This window comes from Mustela nigripes, chromosome 1, assembly GCF_022355385.1.
Source record: "Mustela nigripes isolate SB6536 chromosome 1, MUSNIG.SB6536, whole genome shotgun sequence".
In the NCBI taxonomy this organism is placed as follows: Eukaryota; Metazoa; Chordata; class Mammalia; order Carnivora; family Mustelidae; genus Mustela; species Mustela nigripes.
The window spans coordinates 254,685,944-254,711,303 of record NC_081557.1 but is presented as its reverse complement, the minus strand read 5'-3'; the positions used below and the strand labels follow the sequence as shown (position 1 = coordinate 254,711,303).

Genomic DNA, 25,360 nt, shown 5'->3' with positions numbered 1-25,360 from the left:
AAAGGAAGGAAACTTGGAAATACAAATTTGACTTTTTATAAATTTCTTTCTCTTGTGTATTTGTTAATCTGAATTGATATTCTCTTGTCATCTATTCTGAATTATTACAAGATCCCACTTCATATCAATTGTTAAATATTTTTAACAACATATTCTGTAGTAGGTACATCATGGTAGAGCTCTAAAATCCTAAACAATACAATTAATGTAAATTTGCTTATCTTTAATAGTAACTAATATAAGAAATACTTTGTATCACAAATTCAATTAAAACAAAGGGTTTACAACTTCAAAATATTTGGACCTTAGTAGACTTTATTGTGATCCTACTAAAGATACAGTTTTAAAAAACTTTTCATATGTTTACTTCAAATTAAGGCTATGAGTAAACTCTTATAAAATTGCTGTCCTAAAAAATATAAGCAGTACATAACCCACGTTTAAAACCATATTTATCTTTCTCAAGTTTTTTGTCTATTAAAAATATAGTTTACTTAAACATAAACAATATAAACACTTAAAACACTTCTTCATCTTTATGCTATCCATCTTATTTCTAAATAGTTTTTATCCCTAGCTCATATAATATAATCAAGTTCATTGATGCCCAATAAACTTTCAATAAATCCACAATAGTGATTTCCATTTTTTTTTTATTTTAAAGATTTTATTTGTCAGAGAGAGAGAGGGAGAGAGAGCGAACACAGGCAGACAGAATGGCAGGCAGAGGCAGAGGGAGAAGCAGGCTCTCTGCTGAGCAAGGAGCCCGATGTGGGACTCGATCCCAGGACGCTGGGATTATGACCTGAGCCGAAGGCAGCTGCTTAACCAACTGAGCCACCCAGGCATCCCCACAATAGTGATTTCTAAACAAAATCTAGCATGATGTTATTCATAAACATAATAAATCCAATATTCTAATCCAGTGTAGTGATTAGAATCCCAAGTATGAAAGGTTAAAAAAAAAATCTCTCTCTAAATGATATATACACAGGCTATTATATTCCTACACTTCTTTAAAATTTAAGATACACTTAATTCAGCAGTAAAACATGAGGTCAGAGCAGGTTAAAATATAGTTTTAGACAGTCATACAATTATCTCTTAAATTTTTGGAGACATTCATTCTTTGTAACTTCATTTTAAAAATCAAGCTCTGATCAAACTTGGACAAGAACATAAACAAGGTTTCTTGTCACTAGTATAGAGTAATATAGGTAAATAAATTAGGTACTTTAGGTAAATAAAGCATGTTGAAAATATATTTATTCTATCTATAGATACCATGACTTGGTGAATTTTAGTCAAAACTGGAACTCTATATTTAGGTTATTTCCATCATTATGGGCGTGCTTATTGTTATTTGTAGATTTGATATCTTGGGTCTGCTGAGCATTTCTGGTTTCCTTAAAAAAATTGGATTGAAAATTAGTATGCTTTATTAAAGAAAAATGTAAATTGAGGGAAGAGTGAATATTATGTGTTATCGTCAATTCTAAGTTTGCCATGCAAGGTTTTGTAAATTTTTTTCAAATGTCCATTTCCAAGTCCACCATGTTTTTCCCAAAAGTCCTACTTCTTCTGTTTCCCAGTTTCATATTCACCCAAACCAGAAAAATAGAGTTCATTCTATACCCTATTCTTTTCTTATTTTCTCACATCTTTTCAATGTAAAAATTATTTTAATTTCTTAAATGTATCTGACATTCAACATCTGTTCTGAACTGAAAAATACTCCAGTGTTCCGAGGCAGCCTATCTGAGGGGCGTTGCCTTATTCTGAAGGATCCTTTACATCCTCACAAACCTCCCCCAAGTGAACGTATCCTGGCTACCCTGACATTAGTGATCCCCTCAATCCCTTTCCAATCCATTGGTCATACACACTAACACATACACACACAACAACACAATAACATATGTATACACAAAAGGACACACTGCACATACGGTATTCAAACCCCTGAATGTGCCATGTTTTCTCATACCTCTGCTTAAATGATCTTTTTCAATTCCTTCTGCCAATTCTGAAAGATTTAAAATGTTCTATCACTTTCCTTTGGAAGACTTCATGTTCACTGTAGGCTAAATTATGAGTCTGTGGGTTCTTTGAGAGCAGCAGAGAATAATGCTAACATAGACACAGTGAAGAAGAGAAGAGGGACATTTAGAACAATTCTGCTTGGTAAAATTTTTGTTGTTTGTTTTCTTGTTTTTAGCTACATGATTAGATGGCTCTAAAATTGTAAAAAGGTGGGAATGAAAGAGAGACCTTTTAGTGAGAAGAAATATATTAGGATGGGGACTATGGAAATAACATAAGAGGTGAGTGGAGTTAAAAAGATCTGTGAGTAATACTGAATTCTTAATAGCAGTTAGAAATTATTCATCGGTGTGTTTGTTTTCAGAAGTCAGAGTTAAGCACGTTTACCTGAAGCTCCTGTCAATCTGAGAGTGGTAAAAGGGGAAACTCATTGAAAATTCATCCAGGAGTAGGAATTAGGAGGTCAAAAATCAGAAAAAATTTGAAGATGATTAAAATAGTATCACATAAACAAATTCACAAGGAATCTAGGCTGAGTTAGACAGATGGCCAAGCTAATACAGGGAAAATAGACCTAAAAAAAGTCCAAGGCTTAGCAATTTCAAAAAATAACACAAACAATTCAATGTAAGTTCCAATGGCAAAGTCACTTTTTTTTTTTGATACACTTTTTTCCCTAACAAGTGTGTCATATATGTATTTAGTAGCATAATAATTCTGATTAAACATTTTGGGACAAACTTAATAGATGCGTTTATAAAATGTATCTGTATTTTTTCCTCTCTAACCAGTAAAACACCTATCAATTTACATTGTTCTTCCAAACAAAAGGAGTTTATTTATTTATTTATTTATTTATTTATTTTAAGATTTTATTTATTTATTTGACAGAGAGAGATCACAAGTAGGCAGAGAGGCAGGCAGAGAGATAGGAAGGGAAGCAGGCTCCCTGCTGAGCAGAGAGCCCAATGTGGGACTCGATCCCAGGACTCTGAGATCATGACCTGAGCCGAAGGCAGCGGCTTAACCCACTGAGCCACCCAGGCGCCCCAAAGAAAAGGAGTTTAAAATAATAAATAATTGAAAGGATTTATTAAGCATTCATCTGGTACTATAAATGCAACAGCATTCTCAGTTTCTATTAAATAAAATATTGATTCTTAAATACAGAATTCTCTGCATTTTAAAAATATGTATTTGATGTCTAAATTAACACACACTGTGGTTCCATAGTCACGCAGTTAAAATGAGGCTTTATATAGTAAATTAATATTTTATTAAGAATAATAGATACTTTCAAAGCACAGTATATAGAATTATTTAATATGGAGTAGTATAATTTATGCCTTTTGCAAGTATAATTCAATAAATGAGGAACTTGGAAAAATGCCTCATACTTCTTTAATTAACGTGATAGGAAAAATTTAAGGTAAGATTTTGAAATTTTAGGATCAGCTCTGTAGGTAAAAGACAAAATTTTTTTCAAAATTATCGTATGCAAAATCAAATGATCTGAATTCAATGATTGATTTATTTCTGACCTAGACTTTTTTAAAAGAATTTTTATTCATTTATTTGACACAGGGAGAGAGCACAAGCAGGCAGAGTAGCAGATAGAGGGAGAGGGAGTAGCAGGTTCCCCACTGAGCAAGGAGCCAGATGTGGGGGGTCATTCACAGGACTCTGGGACCATGACCTGAGCTGAAGGCAGTAGCTAAACCAACTGAGCCACCCAGTCACCCCTGACCTAGATTTTTAAATGCAAGTTGATTTAAACTAGAAAATACCTTCCAAAAATATGTTAAAGCCCTGTAAATTTAAGACATATTTATATAAGTATTTTTTCCTGTTATTAGCATTTTTCACTTGAGACTCACTGCCTTTGGTATTCAAGACTTCTATACTATATCAACAATAAATTCAAAGCAGCAAATCATGATGAAAATATGAAATATGAAAATATTTTAATTACATGAAGATGTCTCTAATTTCACTGAAAAATTTATAGTGGCTTTATAAGCTAAATTTATAAAATAAAATGAAGTGAATAAAATAAAAATAAGTAGATTATTTCTTAAGAAAAGGGAATCCAGATGCTTAAAGTTTATCACTATTTTTAAATGAGTGAAATAAATTATTTTAAAATTAATCTATATGATAGAGGTTCTGAATTACTTAAGAAGCCTCAATTCTTTTTAGTAGATGTCCAGATAGCTCAGTAAAAAACTAAGTATTTTCAAAAAAAAAAAAAAATAAGTATTTTCATTTTTATTTATCTTTGTTTTAATAATTTTAGGTTTTATATCTCTGAGGAACTACCTTTCCAGTTTTATTTTGTTCATGATTATATTATTTCTTTTCCCAAATGGACTATGGAAAGATAAAATTACATTTTACATACTAATGAATTTTTTTTAATTTTTTAATTTTATTTTTTATAAACATATAATGTATTTTTATCCCCAGGGGTACAGATCTGTGAGTCACCAGGTTTACACACTTAACAACACTCACCATAGCACATACCCTCCCTACCTGTTTCACAGGTAGTATAAGTACCTTAAAATAAAAAAATAATGAATGATACAAGTGTCTAAAACCCAACTACCCTCTCCCAAACCCCCTCCCCCCTGCAACCCTCAGTTTGTTTTGTGAGATTAAAAGTCACTTATGGTTTGTTTGAATTTTTAAAGATCATTTTTTAGGAGCAGTTTCAGATTTACAACAAAATTGAGAGGAAGATATAGAGATTTCCCATATGCTCTCACTCCCATACATGTATAGCCTTCTGCATTATCCACATCATTCACCATACGATGTGGAACATCTTTTTTAGCTGCCATCCTTATATCTGCTTACTGAGGTGGTTATTAAGGTCTTTAGCCCCTTTTTATACGGGGTTATTTGTTATATTACTGTTGAGTTTTAAGAGACCTTTTCTTAAGATTTTATTTGTTTATTTGAGAGAGGGAGAGCCCTTGCGAAAGAGAGCTCGAGCTGGGGGGAAAGGGGAGGGGAAGAAACAGACTCCCTGCTGAGCAGGGCTCCTGACCCAGAACTCCATCCTAGGATCTTGGGATCCTGACAGAGCAGAAGATACACAACAAACTGAGCCACCCAGGCACCCAAGAGTCTTCTTTATATTTTGGATAAGTCCTTTATTTGATGTGTCTTTTGAAAATATTGTTCCCAGTCTGTGGCTTATCTTCTAATTCACTTGACAATGTCTTTTAGAGAACATAGTTTATTTATTTGTTTATTTATTTGATCTGAGTATAGTTTATAGGTGTACAACTGTTCCATAGATATAAGTTATATACACTTGATTAGTGATGTTGCTGAGCCAACTATATCATTTCTGGTCTTCTTGCTGGCTGGATTTGTCCATTTCTGACAAGAGGAGGGTCGATGTCTCCAATCATGTTTTCTTGCATTTCTATCAGTTTTTGCCTCATGTGGTTGATAATCTGTTTTTTTTTTTTCCAGCATAACAATATTCATTATTTTTGCACCACACCCAGTGCTCCATGCAATCCGTGCCCTCTATAATACCCACCACCTGGTACCCTGACCTCCCACCCCCCGCCCCTTCAAACCCCTCAGATTGTTTTTCAGAGTCCATAGTCTCTCATGATTCACCTCCCCTTCCAATTTCCCCCAACTCCCTTCTCCTCTCTAACTCCCCTTGTCCTCCATGCTATTTGTTATGCTCCACAAATAAGTGAAACCATATGATAATTGATCTCTCTGCTTGACTTATTGATAATCGGTTTTTAAGCACATTCATGTTAAGAATATTACATCTTGGTGAAAATGAGAAATTCCTTTTATTATTAAGTAATACCCTGACAATATTCCTTTCTTCACAATTTACTATGTCTGAAATTAATGTAGCTATTGCTATTCTCTTTTGATTCCTTTGGCATAGTATATTTTTTATCCATTCATTTACTTTTGCTATATATATGTCTCTATATCTAAGGTGGATTTCCTTTAGAAAACGTATAATTGAATCACAGTTCTTTATCCACCACAACAATCTTTTTTCAAATGGTGCATTTAGACCATTGTCATTCAAAAAGATTATTGATAGAGGTGGATTAATATCTACTGTATTCATCACTGTTTTATACTTGTTGCCCTTGTTCTTTGTTCTTATTTTATGTTCCACTCTTTTTCTGCCATTTATGGCTTTAATTGAGCATTTTATAAAATTCCATTTTCTTAGCCTATCAGTTATGTGTTTTTTTTAACTTTTTTAGTGGTTGTCTTAAAGTTTGCAATATATATTTACAACTAATATGAAGCAACTTTCAAATAACATTACACTGTTTCACAGGTAGTATAAGTACCTTAAAATAAAAAAAATAATGAATGATACAAGGGATGAATGAGGACAATTAATAAAACCTGATGACAAAACTATACAAGAAAATTAATTTAATGGTATACACAAAATACTCATATATCATTGGAAATTAAGTAATAGATTTATACTTAAGTCATATAATAATGCAGAAATAATAATGCATTATATACTTAAAATTTGCTAAGAGATGTGCCTGGGTGGCTTGGTTGGTTAGGCATCAGCCTTTGGCTCATGTCATGTTCCCAGGGTCCTGGACTCAAGCCCCGCACAGGGCTTCCTGCTCAGCAGGGAGTCTGCTTCTCCAACTGCCATTCCCCCCTGGCTTGTGCTTTCTCACTTACTCTCTTCTTTCAAATAAATAAAATCTTTAAAAAAATATTGCTTAGAGAGTGGGTCTCGTGTTCTTACCCAAAGAAATAAAATAAAATGAATTTTAACTATGTGAAGTGAGAGGTATGTTAATTATCTTATTATGGTAACAATTTCATAATATGTACATATATAAACATTATGTTGTATATCTTAAATGTATACAATTTGGTTAGTGAGGCCTCAATAAAGCTAGACATTTTTGAAAAAATCGTTTATAGGTAAATAAAAAATTTTGTTTTTAACTAAAAAAAGTTTTAAGCTTTATTTATTTATTTGACAGGGAGAGAGAGAGAGAGAGAGAACACAAGTAGGGGGAGTGGTAGGCAGAGGGAAAAGGAGAAGCAGGCTGCTGTAGAGCAGGGGCAGCCTTATGTGGGAATCAATCCCAGGACCTCAGGATCATAACCTGAGCTGAGGGCAGTTACCGAGCCACTCAGGCTCCCAAATCAAAAATTTTATATGTAAAAATGTCATTTTCAGAAAAATGCATATGACAAATGTTTGGAATTTAATTATAATACTTATACATAAAAACTTGGATACAGTTAAATCCATACTTAAATATTTATTTTTAATTTTGTTTTAAATATTTATATTTTAAAAAAAGGAAGTACCAAAAATTTCATATTTCATAAGCCTATATGAAATAAGCCTTTATTTCAAAAGATTAATAGAAAGTGAAATGTTACAAAAGAATGTGGAAGGAACAAAATTATAAAGAACATACTAGAAAGTAGGTAAGTAGCACTCCATATAAAGAATCAATAGAATTAAAAGATAGTTTTTGGAAAAAAAATTTAAACCTAATAAAATTAATAGATCTCTGAAAAGATTGATACAGGTAGTCAACCCAATAGAAGAAAAATGAAACACTTGAATAAATGTTGAGGAAAAGAAGTCAGACACACAAAATCTACATACTCAATGATTCTATTCTACAAAGTATAAAGAGGCCAAACCATTTATCAAATTGGCAAAAACAAAGCTACATTTCATAAGGATGCCTATTTGGGCAGGTAAAGGAAGTGATTACCAAAAAGGCTTCTATGATCACCTCTGTTAGATATTTTTGAAATCTGTCAAAGATTATGGGTAAATTTTGGGATTCTGCCAATATTTTATATTTTAACCCAAGAGGTTGTTACATGGGTGTTTGCCTTAACATAATTTGTTAAACTTATGTTTCATGTCCTTTTTTATATGTGTGTTCCTGTAAAAAAGTGTTAGAAAACAAAGTAAATAAAATGACAGAGAAATTAGGAATACACAATCCCCATAAAAATAACATAGACACATGTGGTGGGATCAAAATAATTTTCACCAATCATAGTCAGTGAGGTGTTTTGCTACTGCATCAATTTTGGATATAAAATTATTACTTAGGTATTAGAACCATTTGAGGTTTAGTTCCATTACAACCTATCTTCTTCTTCTTCTTTTTTTAATGACTTTTTTTTTGTTTTAAAGATTTTATGAGAGGGACGCCTGGGTGGCTCAGTTGGTTAAGCAGCTGCCTTCAGCTCAGGTCATGATCCCAGCGTCCTGGGATCGAGTCCCACATCGGGCTTCTTGCTCAGCAGGGAGCCTGCTTCTCCCTCTGCCTCTGCCTGCCTCTCTGTCTGCCTGTGCTTGCTCTCTCCCCCCCCCTCTCTCTCTGATAAATAAATAAAATCTTAAAAAAAAAAAAAAGATTTTATGAGAGGAGAGCAGGAATGAGCAGGGAGAGGGGGCTGAGGGAGAAACAGGTTCCCCGCTGAGCAAGGAGGTCAATGCAGGACTCAGTCTCAGGACCCTGGGAACATGACCTGATTTAAAGGCAGGTGCTTAACTGGATGAACCACCCAGGCATCCCATAAAACCTATTTTCTTAAAAATTTTATTTATTTAAGAGAGTGAGAGAGTGCACAAGTGGAGGGGAGGAGCTGAGGGAGAGGTAGACTCCCCACTGAGCAGGGAGCCTGATGTGGGGTATTTGGGCTCAACCCAGGACCCTGGGAGTATGACCTGAACCAAAGAAATATGATCTGAGCTGAGGCAGATGCTTAACCTACCAGATACTCAAGTGCCCCAACAACCTATTTTTATTTGATAAAAAATACTGAAGTATCAAAGAATTGATGGCTGGTAACTTAATTAGATTATATCCATAAAAGTACAGTGAGTAATTAAGTGATATACTATATTTAAAAATTTATTAAATAAACTTCTTAAAAGTGGAAATTCAAAATATGCAAATTTAATAGTTCAAATTACTTTAATTTTTAACAATCTGCTTTTCTGCTTGCCAAAATAGGAAAAAAAAAAAAAAGAAAGAAAGAAAGGAAAGGAAAATAAAAGGATATAACAAATGGTGACAGATTACCAAGGGAAAATATTGTATTGTAAAATATTTATTAACTTTATTTTTCATTTGTTTATAAGTCACTAAACTTAATTTGACCTAGAAACTAAACATTGTAATAGTCCCAACAGCTCTAATTAGTTGGAAAAACAATTTTTACTATATAACCTTCAAATCATCTCTTTGAATTTACTCTTTGCTTCTAAATCTCACTGTTTTCCCAAGTGTTTCTCATGTCTCATTTCATATTGTTAATGGAACAACTCAATCAACAAGCCAGGTTTGTACGTGAGCAGATTGAGGCTGAGGTGAAACTGAAAGCTACACACTGCATTTTCATTTTCATTGAGAAAACAGGATATTTCATCACCTAATAATCTACTCAAAATTTGTCTTTTAGCATATTTTCTTTATACATATTCCTCCTCAGAAGACCTGTAAGAAACAATGCTAATAAGATATATTTACCTTTCTCATTTTATAGTATAAACAGTATTATAACACTGTATGTAGCTATCATAACTTTTGCAATTATGCAATTGCCCTCTTTTTTTTTTTTGTTTAGGATTTTATTTATTTATTTGACACAGAAAGAGATCACAAGTAGGCAGAACAGAAGGCAGGGAGAGAGGGGGAAGCAGGCTCCATGCTGAGCAGAGAGCCCGATGTGGGGTTCGATCCCAGGACCCGGGATCATGACCTGAGCTGAAAGCAGAGGCTTAACCCAGGTGCCCTGCAATTGCCCTTTTGTATTTCTATACATTTTTTTTATTATTGTATTTCTATACATTTATTGTATTTATTATTGTATTTTTACAATAATAAATTATTTATTGTATTTCTATACATTTCTCTGTTCAGATTTACTCAATATATTAAGATATATATATCTATATATGCATATATATACACATACATAAAAACACATATGGAAGCTTGCATATGTGTTGAAAATTTTAGTTAAGTGTTAAATATGATTTTTTATTATTTCTACTTATTTTATTTCCTATTTCATATAATCTAAAAAGGACAGACAGGTGGTAAAACGGCCCCCAGTGGAATCAAAGAATGTTAAGGAAACTTATTTTTCTTCCCCAAGGGTTTTTATTTATTGATTGGAGAGAAAGAGAGAGAGCAAGCAGGGGGGAGGGCTAGAAGAAGGAGAGAACGAATGTCAAGTAGACTCCACGCTGAGCTCAGAGACGGATGTGGGGCTGCATCTCACGATGCTGAGGTCATGACCTGAGCCAAATTCAAGTCAGGAACTCAACAGACTGCCACCCAGGTGCCCCAAAGAAACTTCCAAAATAAGATTCTTTCAACTTTACCTAATTTTTTTAAAAATAAAAAGTGGAAGGGACCTGGGTAGCAGAGTCGATTAAGCCAGAGTCTACTTGCGATTCTCTCTTTCTTTCTCTCTGCCTCTTCTACTCATGCTCCGTCCCTCTCTAAAATAGATAAATAAATATTTTTTTTAAAAAATAAGAGGAGGAAAAAGGAAATAATCTAACATAGACCAAACTAATAAATTGCTTTATTCTCTAAATTCATTTTATACATGTACTTATCCTTTCAATTTTCATTCATTTAGGTATTCATTAATTAATCCACTTATGCACTCATTTATTCAGTGCATGTTTGTTTGTCACTAGGCACCAGTCACTTAGTACATTTTCTGGTGGAAATAAAATTTTATTGTTAAGCCATTGTAGTCTGTCTACTGAGGAATACAGTTCTGAAAAAAGATAATTTAAGCAGAGATAAGCAAAGATGATATCAGTACTTGAACTGAACTTTTAAGTTTAAATTAAAAAAAAAAATTCCAGGTTAAAGAAAAGGACATTTTATAGAGGGGAAAATACAAACCAAAACAAAACAAAAAACAAGTGTACAAGTGCATGAAAATATGTAGGGATACAGCATATTCAGAATTAGAAAGAAGTTTGGGGTGAAGCTACCAGGAAACCTTTAGCACCTCTAAACGTTGGAAATAGACACCAATCCTCAGCCACATACTTCAGAATAAAATAATATTAAACTGGAATAATGTATAAAAAACTCAAATTCTCTGTTTTTCTCTGTAATGACCACATGGATATTTCTAGAGGTATCCAGTATGAATTTTTTGTTTTCCAATAGAGATCTCTTTTCCCCCGTTATGGTATTTTTGACATGTATTCAATAATTACAATACTGAAACTATGCTTTATAATATATAAAGGTACAGAGTCTGGTGAATCTGACCAAATTTTGATCCTAGAAAGTTTGACCATTGTTTGATCATGGTAGCGTGTATATGAATAACTAATATAATTAAACATGTTGTATTTAAAGGCTTCTGTTACTTTAACTTTAACTTAAATTTAAAATTTATTTGAAAGGGCCCTTGGATGGCTCAAGTGGTAAAGTGTGCCACTTCTGATCTCAGCTCAGGTCATGATCTCAGGGTTCTGGGGTCAAGCCCTGCATCAGGCTCCATGCTGAGCCAGGAGGCTGCTTACCACTTCTCTCTCTCCTCTCTCTCTATGTCCCTCCCCCCACTCACATTCTCTCTCTCTCTCTCTGTGCATGGGCCCGTGGGTGCTTGCTCTCAATGAAATAAATAAATCTTTAAAAAAAGTTATTTTAAAACCATGACCTGATTCTTTAAAAGGCTATTTCATCTTCTATTTAGTTTCAAAACCTCTCTTTCTCTGTAGTATCAATTAAATAAAAAGTAAAAGTTCTGATACATATATATATTTTTCAGGTGGAATTGTAGATACATTTTCTATGAAATAGATCAAGTAATTTTACTTGTAAGTCATGCAAGGTTAACTTTTAATCACAATAACTACTATAATCCTAAAACAACATGAAATACATGAAATACATGCATGATTATTTCAAATTATATAGCTATTTAATTACCTGAAACCAATCTTTTGTATATCAAAAACTGTACAGGACTCCTTCTGACCTAATGAAATTACTTGTGTTAAACACTTAGCAGGAATAAGAAGTTGATATTTCTGTTTAATTTACTTTCTCCTAATCTGAATAGAAAATAACTAGATGCTTTTATATATATTTTATTACATTGCATTTGTCTTAAAATAGTGGAAACTAGGAGATTTGATGAGAGTTTACTTTTTAAAATACATTTCTCAAAATGTCATAATTTTATAATGTCAAATATGTATCAGTTTATAGGTTAGAGTGATGTCATAAATGCAGTGAATCTCTCAGACGGAAAGATAACCTTGATCTGAATATATAAGCCGTCCATACAGATAAAACATTATTTCAGGTAATTAAGTAACTTTCCATCTTCAAGAAGAACATACATACGCGGAATGTGCTTTTAATATTGTTATTTAAAAGAAACTGGAACTTGTATAAAGTAGATCCTTAGTTATCAAATTGAGAAGAATTGGGATTTTCTAAAAGCTCAATAATCAGGATAGAGTAGTCCGTATAACACAACCTTTCAAATATTGAAGATACTTTTTTGTTTGTTGTTTGGTAGACAGTGGTGAAAAATTTAGCACCTATTTTCTCATATGCAGGACAGAAAAAACTAAGAAAAACACAAGACCAATTTCTATTTTCCAATTCTTTTCATTATTGATTCTTATCACTTAAAATTTAAAAAATGCATAATTAACATGTCTTCTGTCATAACCACTCACAACTCAATTTGTTTTTTTTTGTTTTATTTATTTTATTATTATTATTTTTTATATTAAAATTCTTATTCATCTATTTGACAGACAGAGATCACAAGTAGGCAGAGAGGCAGGCAGAGAGAGAGAGGGGAAGGGAAGCAGGCTCACCTGGTGAGCAGAGAGCCCCATGCGGGACTTGATCCAAGGATCCTGGGATCATGACCTAAACTGAAGGCAGAGGCTTTAACCCACTGAGCCACCCAGGCACCCCTTACAACTCAATTTGAAAGTACTCTTTGAGCACATAGGAATTGAAGTTTAGTTTCTGAATTTAGTTTCTGGGTCTTTAAGCCTTAGAAGAAAGGGAAATGTTTCTTTGTTTCTTTATGTTTTCTCTCTCACCCTCTCTCATACACACACACACACACACACACACACACACACACACACTAAAAAGTATAGATTAGAATTTCTGAAAACTGGGCGCCTGGGTGGCTCAGTGGGTTAAGCCGCTGCCTTCGGCTCAGGTCATGATCTCAGGGTCCTGGGATCGAGTCCCGTATCAGGCTCTCTGCTCAGCAGGGAGCCTGCTTCCCTCTCTCTCTCTGCCTGCCTCTCCGACTACTTGTGGTTTCTCTCTGTCAAATAAATAAATAAAATCTTTAAAAAAAAAAAAAAAAAAAAAAAGAATTTCTGAAAACTAATATCCAGAGATGAATGATTGTAAACTAAGAAAAGTTCAGTTTTCAGGCTTCTGCAAACCAGAGTCTTAACAAGATATCCAGTGAATCTATGTCAACCTCCAACATTGTGGAGGTTGGCCTCAAAGTTCCTTGGTGACTTGATAAAGTAGAGGACAGTTGACCCAATGCATTGTCATTAATTTTATAATCATAATCCAGTTCACAAATCTTACCAAAGATAGTGAGCTTTGCAACCTCTGACACAGGAAGCTCGCCCGTGCAGCTCTTCGAGTAATCAACAATGAGTTAATGTAACATAAGACCACAAACATAAATAATAATTTAAGTAAACTCTTAGAGTATACGTCTTAATTGCAGTTTATATTATTGTGTCAAGAGCTGAGACATGTCTTAATAATTGCTATATATATATAAATGTTTAAATATTTTTAACGCTAAAAGAGAATCAAAGGGAAATCATGGTTTGTTATTTGTTAGACAAAAAGAGCCAGATGGTTGGGACTGAACATTTACTCTTGGGTGTTTAATGTGATATCAAGGAATAAGAAAGCAAAAGGCCGTGTCTTGCAAAGAAAAAGCAAGGTTGAGTACATCTGCAAAAGAGTAGAATTGGTCTACTTAAGGGACCTCTTATTACACATTTGTGCTGAGTGCTACATTAAAATATTCAGGATTAAATTAGCTGCCTAGCTGGAAAAGAAGAAAAAAAAATCACACACCAAATTCAAAAACAAAAATGGACAGAAACAGTGTAGGTAACAAAAAGCAAATTTCTCTCCAGAAGGGGTTTAGCTCATCCCTTTGGAAAAGACAAATTGGAATCCATCTAAATTGCACCTTAATATTTCTGGACCCATTTTTATCTGATTTTTCGTGAAAAGCAACCATTTGCAACATTCTTTTCTTTTTTTTTTTAACTGCTTCCCTGTAGAAATACTAAATATGCATACTGTCTGAGCTAGCTTGATACTACGAGTCATTATCTAGTTCCATAAATAATTTTCCAGTATAATTTCACCCTGCTAGAACCCAATTTGAGATTCTTCTTCCCATACTTCTAATGATCTAATGAAGATAAATATGTAGGTTTTCAGAAAAAAATGATTTTCACACAAATAGATATTTTTTTTTTATTAATTTGGCTTTGTCACTCATAAAAAAACTGACTCTTATCTTCCTGATAGTCTAGAGACATTCTTTCAGATATCTAGATTCCTTTCTGACAAGATGCAAAAGAGAGAACAGATTTAGTTGGATATGTATATTCAAAAAATAAACCATACTTAGTAAAGGTTTTAAATAAAAGAAATTCTAGTTTGTGAAAAAAAACTCTGTAATACAAAAAAAGGAGATGTAATTTATTAGATATAATTTGTTGTTAGGCAAAGGTTTCTTTGTTTGTTAGGTTGGATGGTTGTTGTGGTTTTTATTAGTGTTATTGTCTTCCCAACTTGAAGGGAGTGGTGAAACCTGGTGTGGTGAACCGTGAAGAGTGTTTTACCCCCTGTGGAGTTGATGGAGATGTGGGTGAACCCAGGTTTCAAATGCCGGGAAGTGGTGAGGCTTGGAGATGGGGGGTGATTCCCATGGGTTAGGTGGAGCCCAGTCCGTAGGTATTCTGTGGTGCTACCAGATGTGGTGCTGCTCAGAATGAACCCAGGCGGTCTTTTTACAGCTGTCAAGAGGTTTGGCTCCTGAATCCTTCCTGGGTTATGACTTCCTGCTAAAAAGAGTTTCTTTACTTAGGGATGTTCCCATCTTGAGATGACTGAGCTGGAAATACAAAATCTCTTTCCCCTCTCTTCAATTTAGAGACTCAAGGGACATCCTAATTCAAGGGGAATTTTGGATCAACTGAGAGCTTTCTTAGGTTTGAAATGCACCTAGTTTCTCTCTTCGTCATTTGTTTTTTCTTCTTCAGAAAGCATTCCCTGGTATATTTCTTGCCAGATAATTATTTCAGGGTCGTGTCCCTGGAGTTCCAACTGAAGTTAGCCCAGGAGGTGGGAGGATGTGAATTTGCGTCTCAGGTGCTAAAGGAAAGATTTGATTTGAAAAGACTTCTCAGTTTTGGTTTTGACCTAAATTATTGGCTTTGGTCTGTAAACCCATCCCTACTTACCCAAAAACACCATTAGTAAAACAATACTTTCTGAGTGAGCTTTTTACCTAGTAAAATGCCGATAATAGCAGATTCCAGTATTAACTGAAAAGAGAAATTGGGCTTCCAAAAGGGGATGGTCAAACAGGGCTACATACATTTCATAAACCAGTCTATTGCCAGAGACCAGCATTAGAATTTAGCCTATGGTTTGGGGGACGCATGTAGTTAAATAATCCCTTAAATACATCTAAAAAAGGTAATGAATCATCAATTTATTGATATGGATTTAGTGTCTATTAAAGGAAAAATGAGGGGCGCCTGGGTGGCTCAGTGGGTTAAGGCCTCTGCTTTCAGCTCAGGTCTTGATCCCAGGGTCCTGGGATCGAGCCCCACATCGGGCTCTCTGCTCAGTGGGGAGCCTGCTTCCTCCTCTCTCTCTGTCTGCCTCTCTGCCTACTTGTGATCTCTGTCTGTCAAATAAATAAATAAATCTTTAAAAAAAAAAAAAGAAAAGAAAAATGAGGAAGTACTTGGCCTGTGATAGTTTCTAATCTAGGAAAAGAGATAAGATTTATGCACAAATAATATAAGCCCGAAGACTGGCAAATGTTATAGAACATACAAATAAATAACAATGGAACCAGAGAAAATAACGACCACCCTTGTTTGAATGCTGAGGTAAAAGTTTCCATATTAATTTAAAATTAATCAACAAAAAATATAAGAGGAGGGAGAAATTGCTATGGAAAGAAATATGATTTATTATTGAATTTCTCCTAGAGCTGATTCAAAGATGGCATTTAAAATTGAGACAGCACATCTGTCACATCTAATAGGGCGATTGCTAGAAACACAAACAAATGATACCTTCTCCTTAATTTTAGAACTTGTCATCTCCTTTACACTGTGTTTATAGAAGACTGTGTCCCAGGCATTAAGAAAATAGTGACAATAATGGAAATAATTGCTGATGTGACTGTCATCTATAGCTAAGAGCTCTGGAGAAAGAGAAGAGTATCAGTTTGGAGTAATAACTTCCAAAACTTAGGCACTCCTAATTTTCATGTTTCTATATACTACTTGTTACTGGGGTGAAGTCCATTAGTCTACATTGGCATGGATTAAGGGGTCATAAGAGCATTTTCTTTGTTTTTTGACATAGGTCAATATTTTTCTTTACACATGGCTTTCAAAACACTTTGTTTCTATTTTTTGTTTAAAAGCGATATTATCATCATATTTGGATGAAGTGTGTCCTATATAGGCTTCTCATTGCCATCTCGTAACTGTAACCTGTCAGATTACCATTGCTATATATTGTATTTAATTTCAATATTATAATCTATTAATGAACTTTTGTTTTTTATTTATTTTTTGCTTATTTGTTATAGTTACTTGCCCACACATGTACACCATATACACTTGTGTCCTAATTGAGAGAAAATATAGAAATTCAAATTATATTGCCCTAGTACAAAAAAGGGACAATTGATAAAAAAATTTCAAGAATTAGTATACATCATAATTGATACATTAAAAATATTTGAACTAAGTTAGTCTTAAATTTCTTTTAAGACACTGATCGAGGAATCCATCAGAAGCAAGAATGGAAGCAATCATTCCTAAACTAAGAACAGTAGTAGTTTAATAGCTCACAAAAATGCCTCTTTGGAACAAGGCAATTAACTGTTGCCTCCAATGAAAACTGCCATGGGAATTTAGGTAGGCAAAGTGTAATTAACTAAATGAGAAGTAATGAAAATGCTACACTTAAACAGTGGTAGAATTGTATAGAGACTTAATATACTACAGTGGTTTGTGGTCCATTTGAACTCCTAGATACAATTAAAAGACATTTCCTCTAAAAAGATCAAGGGATTTTTATCATGGAAAATTGCTGCTGCTTGCCGGCTCTTTCCTAAAGAATGTTAAGATGCCTATATTGTACATGGGCCTACTGGCCCCATTTTGTGTTCAGGCAGGTGGTTGATGCTCTGTTCATGTCATAGCCGTCTGGGCAATGACATTGACATGATACTGAGGAAAGTTGCAATGTCCCTCCGGCCAAGTCTCAGATTCAAACACTCGCACATATTAGATACCCAACATGTCCAAAGGGAATGACATTCAGGATCTAGTTAGTGATAGATATGGTATTACATCAATTCCACCCTTTATAATTTTGACTAAGATTTAGTAAAATAAACATCCATAATATAGTTATACTGGAGCCTGACAATTGCAAAATTGCAAAATCAGGTAATAAAATTATTACCTTTAGATCATGGCCTTTACATTTATTTTTACAAAAATCCCACAATAAAAATGACATATATTCGTACAGATGTTATATTACAAAAGTTGAACTCAAAAATTTTACTATGGTCATTACTTTAGTTGAGAATAATTTCATTTACATTTTTATCTATTATTTTGTCAAAAATATAATCCATGAAGTCTTTATAGACAAAGGTGTTTCTGGCATCCAATCACCCTCCCCACAACATTAATTAAATACCTAATAGAAACTAAGTTCGGATGAATTAATGTTGCCTAAATTTTTTTTTTGGGGGGGAGTCTTTTTTTATTTAAATTCCATTATTTAGTGTATAGTCTATTATTAATTTCAGAGGTAGAGTTCAATGATAAATCAATCTTATATAACCCCCAGTGCTCATTACATCATGTCCCCTCCTTAATGTCCATCACCCAGTTACATCACCTCCCCACCCACAACCCTCCAGCAACCTTCAGTTTGTTTCCTATGATTAAGAGCCCCTTATGGTTTGTCTCCCTATCTGATTTTGTCTTGTTTTATTTTGCCCAGGTTTGTTTCTTTTAGTAACCAGAATCATGCTAGATACATTGTTCTTTGATATGTTTCTTAGAGATGTTCTCAGCCTAGCACACTCTTTTTATCCATTCCCTATTCCATAGACTTAGTGACATTATAGGGGTTGCTTTATTCTACTGTTTTTATTATGCCCACGTTTGTGCACAAACTTTAGCCCAGGGGTTGGAATTTCAGGGGACAAGTGTCATTTTGAGTTCTTGTCAATCTGAGGTGAAGATGTGTTGACTTGGCATCAAGCAGGAAACAGGCAGTGCATGATGGCTAGGGCAGGAGGGTGGCTGGACTGTTGATTTGGAACCCACAGGGGGATGGCATCATGTGTGATGGGGAAATGGCTTGTTTTGCTCCTGGTCATGAACTCCTTTAACTTTTGTTTTTTTGTTTTGTTTTGTTTTGTTGTTTTTTGTTTATTTGTTTTTTTCTGGGAAACTCTATCTTGCCAATTCTGAATAAAAGACTTGCTGGACAGAGTATTCTTGGCTGCAGATTATTTTTCCTTTTAGCACTATGAATATATCATGCCACAATCTTCTGGCTTGCAAAGTTTCTGCTGAAAAAAATACACCGATAGCCTTATGGGCTTTCCCCTATATGTAACTGCATTCCTTCCTCTTGCTGCTTTTAAAATTCTCTCTTGATCACTATTTTTGGCCATCTTATTTAATTTGTGTCTTGATGCAGAGTTTTTGGTTTGGTTTTGTTGGGGCTTTCTATGCCTTCTAGATCTGGATCTTTTTCCTTCCCCAGACTCAGGAAGTTTTCAGCTGTTATTTCTTCATATAAATCTTCTGCTCCTTTTCTCCTTCTGGGATCCCTATAACGCAACTCTTATTGTTTACAGTGTCACTGAATTCCTTGGATCCACTCTCAATTTGCATTTTCTCTTTCTCATCTGCTCGGCCTGATTATTTACCGTTACTCTGTCCTCCATATTGCTGATATGTTCTACTTCCTTTTGTTTGGTATTTATTCCAGGTGGTCTATTTTAAATTTAATTCAGTGAGTTCATTATCTCTAATTGGTTTTTTTTTAGGTCTTCTATCTCTTAGTGGAGGGTCTCACAGAGGTCCTACACTCCTTTCTCAATTCTAGGGAGTATCTTTATGAGCATTACTTTAAATTCGCTGTCATACATATTACCTCCATTTTGTTTAGAGGATAAATCATTCTTGCTATGATTTTGTTCTGTTCTTTCATGTGAAACATATTCCTTTATCTCCTCATTTTGTCTATTGCTGTGTCTGTTTCTATGTTTTAGGAAAGTCAGCAATGTTTCCTGTACTTTAAAGTAGTAGCTTCATGAAGAAGAGTTCCTGCAGTGCTCCAGTACAATGTATCCTTTCCACCAGAAAATGATGCTTCAGCGGTGTCTCCTATGTATGTTGTTACAGGAGTGTCCTACTGTTGTGGTAAATGTGTGTTTACCTTCAGTCCAGTTTGTGATGGTTCTCTGCCTGTTGTAGGCAGAGTCTGGTGCCTGTGGTGTTAAAGGGCCAGTCTGGGGCTGCCTTGGGGTTGAGTTGAGCCAGACCAGGTGTGTGCCAGAGACAAAGTAGCACCAAACTGCAGGGCACTTTCCCTATGTTGTCCCCTGAGAAGCTTTTGTTGGTGGTTGGGGCCTGCATTCAGACCCACTGCCTGCCCCCAGCTCACTGCTAGGGTCACAGTCAGACTGGTGTGTGGTTATCTTCCCTTTGTGCTGGAGGAGGACTCACTTTGGAATGGTGTTGACTCTTCTCTGGGCTGCTTGCACACTACTGGGCCCATGGCACTACTTTGATAGGATCTTGTAAGAGCATAGCAGAGGGGGTGGATCTGCTTCACTGTGGCCTTTTGTCTACAACTACCTGTGGAGGGTCTATTCTGCCAGTCTTGAGGTCACTTTCTTTGTTTTTTATGTCGATGTGGGTGTTCTTTAGGTGGTTAGGTGGCCACACACATGAGGTGAGCCCAGAGGCCACATACTCTTTCCAGCAGCCTCTGGACATTGCCTGAATTTTAAGTTATTTCCCCAAATCTCAACTGTACATGGCAACCATATTAACAAATCCAATCAAAGTGTATTTCTAAGGAAGCTGCCTTTAGGGAAACTGAACAAAATGCTGTGAAATCATAATTGAAGAGATTATAGTAGTTCTCTTTCTGTCTTAACTAAGATAATTAATAGAATTTTTATTACTCAATAAATCAAAAACATAAAATAAAAATTTTAAAAATCAATGCATTTTTGTTATATATACAAAACACATGTTTTTCACTTCCATCTTAAAGGATATTTTATTTATTATCCACCCAGCAAACCTCCATTATACTCCAGGTGGGTCAAAAATCATATAATCTCAAAAAAAAAAAAAAATTACCTATGCCTATATATGAAAAAATTATCTTCAAGAAAAAAGATAACTGCTTCTATTATTTATTTCTGTCTGAAAATATCTTATTATTGGTGTTGTTTTTGTTAATATATTTATTGTCTAGCTCTTCCCATTTGGATGCTACACACTTAGATAAGAGACCTTAATATACCACTGTATTGCCTCAGTGCTTTCATAGTGTCTGCAGAATGAAACCTGGCATTTAGCAAATATTAATTAAACAAAAAAGAGTGCCCACCTGATTATTCAAAATTATATTTTAACTTGATAAAAAGTAGGTGGTCAATGAATATTTCACTTCCTAATTACATTTTAGTTTTCTCATTTCTCTTAAATATATTAAATAGCAATAGTGATTTATAAAATTTGTTATATTAATAGAAATGTATTAAAAAGAAATTTATTAATAGGAACAATCATAATTCATTGAATTGTACTTTTTTGCTAAAAGATGACTGCAGAAAGAATAAAATAGTAATAAAAATTTAAATTTGGAATAAAATCAGATTCAAAGACAGCTTTCATAGAGTTATTTTAAAGTCCTTATTTTTTAATGAAAAACAACATTTATTTTTAATTTTTTTTAAGTTTTATTTATTTATTTGAGAGAGAGAGCATGGGTGAATGGGGAGGTCAGAAGGAGAAATTCCCCAAGCAGACGCCCTGCTGAGTGTAGAGCCCCACTTCGGGCTCTATCTCATGATGCATGAGATCATAACATGAACTAAAACCAAGAGTCAGATGCTCAACCTATTAAGGCACCCAGGCACCCCTGAAAAATAATATTTAAAGTCACTTATATTAGTAAAAATGTCTGTGATTAGATATAAAACTTTCAAAGAGAACTAGTTTTAACCTGAAACGACTGAGTAAAAGATGTTAATAAACTGTTATCTGTAATATTGAAAAGTAAGAAAAAACATACAAATATTTATAAAGGTGTGAAGAAAACAAACTATGACCCAAGGCTTTATTATGCTTAATTTTGAGAGAAAAATATAATAATTTATAACTATAAATTATAATTATTATATAGCTTAATTATAATTATTATATAGCTTAATTATGAGAGAAAAAAAATTTCAACTGGCAAAGCTTTCAGAAAATGTTACCCGTAATGTTTTGTAAAAAAAAAAAAAAATATATATATATATATATATTTACTCATTAAAGTACTTAACTCAAATGGAAAAAAATGGTTTTAGTTTTAAATATATGTTGTTAATTTAATTGTACACCTAAACTGTGTATCTGAGTATATAATCTGAATACAAACATTATTGTATCAATGTAATACCACAATGACTGAAAAGCAAAATTTAAGTCAGATTCTTTAGGCCTATTAAATGCTGAGAAATTCATAAGCAACAGAAATGAAGGACTATACTTTTTCTCTCCAAAAATAAATCTTTAGCACATAAATTCTAGCTACTTTGGTTTTGAAATGCTTAAAATGTTGAAAAACACATTGGTGCTTACCAAAGTAAAATTCTTCATTGTGCTTTTTTAACCTTGAAATTTGCACCTGGAAAATTAAAAACAAGAAAAAGAACCTTTCAAATTTACTAAGGCTTTTCTCTAATAATGCAAATATATTCCACCCATTCTATAATTAAATAGAAAGACATAATTTTGGTTGGTTCATTCTAAGTTCTACCCTTAGTTTCTCTGTAAATTCAAGAAGATTTGTTATAAAACAGATATTACACGTGATGGAATTTTTTTTTAATTTATTTTATTCACTAATCTATATCTGCTCTGCATTTCTGCCTTCTTTCTTATAGTGAAAAAGCAATGAAAAGTATACTCCTGTCAAAATAAGTTTATGCAACAATTATAACTACCTATGAAGCTCAAAATATGTTCTATGATCACAGAAAATGTTTTGTTGGTTTTGAAATGGTTAAGTAAGGAACTTGAGTATGTGGTAGTCTTTTATGAGTCCAGATCTACTAGAAGTTTTAAAAATTCAATATAATTAAATGGTCAAGTACATAACAAATGTTCCTTTCTTGTTTCAAGTATAATCAAGTAAATATAACTTAAATCCTAAAATAATCAATTATTTACATTGAAAATAACCAAGCTATGGAGGGTATAAACATAAAATATGCATAAATTTTCTATAAAATTACAAAAAAAAACCAGAGTAGCTTGTTTAAAGAAATATTTTGGAAAACACCAATATTTGTAAAAATCACTGAAATACTTTTGTTCTAAATGTTTATAGAAAAATTTAAAAGTGCTAAGATGGGTATAAGTTCTAAGTTTAAGGAAATAAGTAAGGATAATAGGCTTATGTATCAGAATTTGAAAATACTTTGTCAGCTTCCAGTTTTTTCCAGCATATTATGTCACATAATACATTTTCTTTTCTTTTCTTTTCTTTTCTTTTTTTTAATTTATTTATTTGAGAGAGAGACAGTGAGAAAGAGCATGAGTGAGAAGAAAGTCAGAGGGAGAAGCAGACTCCCCATGGAGCTGGGCACCTGAAGTGGGACTCGATCCCGGGATTCCGGGATCATGACCTGAGCCGAAGGCAGTCGTCCAACCAACTGAGCCACCCAAGCGTCCCTATGCCACATAATACATTTTCAATAAATATTGCTCATATGTGATTTTAAAATTGAAGATCTTAATTTTAAGTTTGTAAGCATATATAGAATGCTAGAGTTTTCTTTTCTTGCTTTTTAAGATTTTATTTATTTGTTTGCGAGAGAGAGAGAGAGAGAGAGAGGAGTATGAGAATGAGAGAGAGCATGAGCAGTGGGGAGGGACAGAGGGAGAAGCAGACTCCTGCTGGAGCAGGGAGCCCAACGTAGAACTCAGGGCTTGATGCAGGGCTCGATCCCAGCACCCTGGGATTATGACCTGAGCTGAAGGCAGACGCTTAACCAGCTGAGCCACCCAGATGCCCTTAGAATGCTAGAGTTTTCTATATCATTATTCAGTTTAGGTGACATATGGAGAGGTTACTATGATCTGTTCTCACAAGTAGAAAGTACTGACACGAAAAAACCTGTAGTTCTTTATAATGTGCATAATTTGGGCACATATATTTACCTCTATAATCCACATCATTGGAAATAAATTATTCATATTTATAAACATTCAGAAAATGGAGCTTTAGTGCATCATTAAGAAAATCAGTGACTCTTCTTTAATATTTTTAACATATCATTAAATTATTTTACATGCATTGAAAGAAATAGTTCTTATTTAGAACTCATCATTAATATGAGTTTTGGATTTTAAAAAAACACTCCTTTTTGGATAAAATAATTTATATTGTTTTTTCATTATAAAAGCAATAGACATTCTGTAGAAAGTGGATTTTATCAAGTTTGTAGATTATTAAAAACCTGCTGAGTTGATCACTCTGAAAGTGATCATGAAGCAGTAATCTTAAATGTAAATCCAGCAGGGATTATGATAATTTCTAATGATGACACATTAATAAAAACCTGATGAAATTTGCATTGTAAGATAATTTAAACTGTTGTGCATTTATGCTTACTATTTTACTGTTGTACATATTCTAAACATCTATATTCCGTTAATATATATTAAAATTTAAATTTTTATGTGTGTGTTTTATCCAATATTCTAAGATATTAAAGAGAGAAAGTTGAAGGAGAACAATGAAAATGTCAGATTTTGGATTTTATGAAAAAAACTAAAATCACAAAAATTTTATTTATTTATTTGCTTGTTTATTTATTTATTTATTTATTTAGATGTCTAATCTTATTTATTTGTCACTTTTAGAAAATCTCATTTTTAACTGGGCTCGATTTTAACTGGTTCCAGGTTTCTTACTATTTTTTTAGGGGCTTTCCAACAGCATACTGATGGAGATCATCTTCTTTAGAGATGGAAAAGTTTAAGGATTTTGCCCATTCTTTGGGGCCCCAAGTGATGATGCACAGTAGTATCAGCAAGTTCAGGGATGTTCTTCTACCCAACCCCCACAGTTGTTTTTTTTTGTTTGTTTGTTTTTGTTTTTTTTAATAATGACCAAGTTGAGGAGGAACACAGAGACTGGCATCCACAATGCAACTCTGACCAGATTTGCGCTTTCTTTCTCCTGTCTTCCTTGGTTTGTAGCAGCAATGTCCCTTCATCAGCAGCAGGCGGGCATGGCCATGGGTCAAGACACCTACTTCCTGGGGAAACCTGGTCTGCCACTACTTCAGACTGTGTAATCTTTTCAGCCTTCAACCAGTGCATCAGCAGCAACCTCTGTGGCCATAAGCTTCTCACAAAAGGTACAAAGTTTGCATTAATCATCCACTTCATTGAGTTTCTAGAAGCCAGTAGTTGGGAAATAGATGTTCAGTTTCATCTTGAAATAGCATACTACCTCCAAAGCATGACAAAAAGAGAGCTACGAAAATGGTATTTAGCTGGGCAGTCTTTACAGAATAGATTGAAAGAAATAGGATGGATGTAACATAATACAGATTTTCCTCAACTTACAGTGGGGTTATATCCTGAATAACTCATCATAAGTTGATAATATCATAAGAAAAAAATGCATTTAATATACCT

The 25,360-nt window shown here is 33.8% G+C and overlaps 1 pseudogene; it reads right to left on the bottom strand.

Moving 5' to 3' along the window:
* Positions 1-24,605: 24,605 nt before the first annotated feature.
* Positions 24,606-25,154, bottom strand: LOC132001361 (small ribosomal subunit protein eS6-like; annotated as a pseudogene).
* Positions 25,155-25,360: the final 206 nt, after the last annotated feature.